Source organism: Sapajus apella, unplaced genomic scaffold (assembly GCF_009761245.1).
Source record: "Sapajus apella isolate SASKATOON/1434 unplaced genomic scaffold, GSC_monkey_1.0 scaffold7, whole genome shotgun sequence".
Lineage (NCBI taxonomy): Eukaryota > Metazoa > Chordata > Mammalia > Primates > Cebidae > Sapajus > Sapajus apella.
The window spans coordinates 16,551,706-16,555,679 of NW_022436947.1; positions in this window are offsets into that span (position 1 = coordinate 16,551,706).

Below are 3,974 nucleotides of genomic sequence, written 5' to 3' on the forward strand. Positions count from 1 at the left end.
ATAGGCAAGTTATATCACAGTAATACACAACCCCCAAACACCAGTGGCAGGAAAACAAGGGTTTAAGTCTTGTTCATGCAAGGTGCACTGTATGTTTGGTGACCCTCCAGGCAGCTGTCCTCTGTGTGATGGTTCATCTTTGCCTCTCCACATCAATACACGATTCCATGATTATGGCAGCAAAAAAAAAAAAAAAAAAAAAAAAAAAAAAAAAAAAAAAAAAAAAAAGGATGTTCTGAAAAGTCTCATAATGATGATTCAATGCTTCTACCCAGAGGTGACATATCACCTCCACTCACATTCTATTTGCTAAAGAAAATCACGTGATCATTCTTTACCTTAAGGAGGTGAGGAAGTGCAATTACCCCATGTATCTAGAATGAAGACAGCAGGAAAGTTTGAGGGGCAGCACAGGACTATTGGATAGTGGGCTGGCTCAATAGTAGTTTTCCTTGCATTTTCTCAACCTCCTCTCACCAGCCCTTCAGGAGTGCTTTCAGAAGATCATATGCTTGGCCTCAAAAGAAGAAGAAACTTACGAGAAAAAATATTAGAATTCAAAAGATGCATAGGCAGGCAAATGTATATGTTGGTAGTTTTGTTGCAAAGAACAACTAGATTTCTGAATTCTAGGTCATTGCATTTTTGTTATTATATGTCTGACTAAGATATTTCCCTTAGCTGCCAGAGAGAAAACTAGGGCCTTTTCTAATTAGGCTCCCAATGTAACAACCCAATGTAAAACAACACTGTTCTCTCTAAATCTACAATGTTAGCTTTGAAGAAAAGCAAATAAAATATATATAAACAAAAAAACTGAACTAGTTCCTTCTCACTCTGGATTATACATGATGATCATTCCTAATCAGCTTTTTCATCAGCCTAGCATTAAATTTCAAAAACCATTTTCTAGCAGTTTCTTCTTGGTTGACTCAGCCCTTCCTTACTCTCTATATTAAGCATAAATATCAAAATTCTTGCTCCAGTAGCTTTGTTCTACTTCACATTTTTAACTCTGACTTTCTCTTTGGTTGGAATACATATTTGTCCTTGTTTCTCTCCTGAGTCAATAGCTGTCTCATCACAAATGTATAACATCATATAATATTCATAATATAATGTCAGTCACCTCATGCGCAACTGGGAAAAATATTCTTCATAATAGTCATGTTTATTTTCTGCCAGAATCCTATAAAGGTTTTGTTAGGACAACAGATAATTTTCTTTTTGGAGTTTCCTCTATGATGCAGATAGAAATAAAGGGTGATAGGTTATGTGTTTCAAAGTTTGTAAATCAATCCATGCCTATCCCTACTCTTTCACACACATATATAGTGTTCATCAAACTTCCTCCTTTTTCTAAAATCACCCATATTTTTGCTAATTTGATGAATTTCTTTTTGTTCTCTTAGCGTATACACATTCTAAAATGGTCCTCAGTTTCTTGCAATTTTTTTTTTTTTTTTGCTTTTTGCTTTTGAGAAGTAGCAAAGACCGAGGTGCGCAGATCACTTGAGGTCAGGAGTTCAAGACCAGGCTGGCCAATAGGGTGAAACCCCATCTCTACTAAAAATACACACACACACACACACACACACACACACACACACAAATTAGCTGGTGTGGTGGCAGGTGCTTGTAATCCCAGCTGCTCCAGAGGCTGGGGTAGGAAAATTGCTTATACCCGGGAGGTGGAAGTTGCAGTGAGCAGAGACTGTGACATTACACTCCAGCCTGAGTGTCACAGCAAAACTCTGTCTCAAAAAAAAAAAAAAAGAAGTAGCAAATGAAAATGCCTACTAAATGCTTACTAGAGTCATTGCTTTTACAAACCAAAGATAAATCTAAATACTTTATGGTATATGGAATTTCTCATGCCTTAAGCTGAGATCCCTTAAAATTTGAATTGGTCAGAATTCAAGCATCTTGGAGTCTTCAAATGGTAATAAATATTACTGTATTCAGTTTGTGTTTTTTATTTTAGGGATCAGACTTACAACTTTAGATGTCTGTTATGATTTGGATCTGGTTTGCTTGTAACAAAACTCATGTTGAAATTTTATTCCCAATACAGCAGTACTGGGAGGTGGGGCCTAGTGACAGGTATTTGAATTATGAGGCACTGCCCCATGACCAGATTGATGAATGCCCTTACATGGGAATGAGTTCTCTCTCCCTCTGGAATGAATTGGTTTTCAAGAGAGCAGGTTGTTATGAGTGAGCCTAGCCTTTCTTGCATGACTCTCCGTACATACTGGCTTTCCCTTTTGTTTCCCTGTCATGTTGTGATGCAGCATAAGGCCCTCACCAGAAGTCAAGTGGATGCCAGCATCATGTTTATTGGACTTCCCAACCTCCAGAATCATAAGCCAAATAAACCTCTCTCATTTATAAATTACCCAGCCTCAGGTATCTTGTTATAGCAATGCAAAATGGACCAAAATAATGGCTCACATTAGTTGGATTCCTATTCCACTGTTTAGTTTTCAGCACTTCAATATCAACTTAGATCCCTCTTTAAACTTATATATCCTTTCCCCTGTATCCAATTTGGAAAGGGCTAAACCATATGAAACTAAAAGTAGCTGGAGTTTTATTAATCTTGCAGCTGCTTGAAAAGGCAGCATGTAGAGACCTGCTTCAAAATAGTGTCCAGAATTCATAAGTCTTTGTCATGCCATAAGAGATCAATGACCATTTCCAGTGGGCAATTGAGCAGGGGTCTGATGGTTTTCTGTTAACACTGGGTATTATTGATGATGCCCTCTCACACCCAAATATTCATGTAATTCACATTTGGCATCTTGCTCATGATTGATAGCCCAAAGTGACTTGCTGGGTTTGTGATGGATTTCACTTATGACTGTTTCTTAAGTATTTTGATTAACTTTCTTTGCTAGCTAGACATTCACCAGTTGCAGTTATTAAATGCAATACATGTAACATTTTAGGTTTGGACATATTTGCTAGCCATATCTTTTCAAAACGTTCTTTTCTCTGAAAGTATGGATAAAATAACGAAAGTTGGTATTTTTTTTCTTTTCTACCCAGGATAAATTCTGCGTTCTAGGTGTAAATCACTGAGTGATAATTTCAAGTTTGGGTTTATTATGGGGCATGCTTTATAATTTAAAGACTTCATATAACCCACTCATCACGGGATAGTCATAAATTCTTAATTGTTTAAAGAAAGATGAAAGAAAACAAGGCAACAATTTGAGAAATAGAAACATTTTTGAAATGATGACTGTGTGTTCAATAAAAATGAAAACAGAGGTTTAAACCTCCAACCAGACTCTTAATAAAACTTGAGAATTTCAACTTCTAACTTTTGTCTTCTGCAATATGCTTGCTATTATGTTTCTTGTTGATTTCAATGTGTAGATCCATGATATTTTGGCCTTGTCTTTCTCTCCAACAACAATGTTCTTTACACAGTCTCCGTCACTTATTCCCACACCTTCACTTAAGTATTGAGTTCCACCCCCCCACCCGACTCTATTTTGCTTTTGATCTTTGTCTTCAACTACTTCTTACTGTCACCTCTTTTCCTCACATGACCACCATTTCCTATGCCTTTGTTATTCTCACTCTCCACTGAAAATTTTGCTTCCTTTTTTTTTAGCAGGACCAAAAACAACTTTCCAAAACTATAGCACTCAATCTACTCACCTATAACATCACAGCCTTGACTCTGTCTTTTCCCTTCATTAGTAATAATGAATTGTCCGTGCTCCTGACTGAGCAACTGTTTCTGTTGTGCACCAGCTCCCATTCTCTCTCACCTACTGTATTGGTTGGCTGTTATTTTCCCTTTCTCCTGTCAGTTTCCACTACTCCTCTATCATTAACATCAATGTAAAACTGCTGTTGTTTCTTCTTGTTAAAATAAAAACATTCTTCTCTTGACTCCATTTACTCTCTAACTACCGTCCCTTTAATGTGAAACATTTAAGACATGTTATCTATAATCT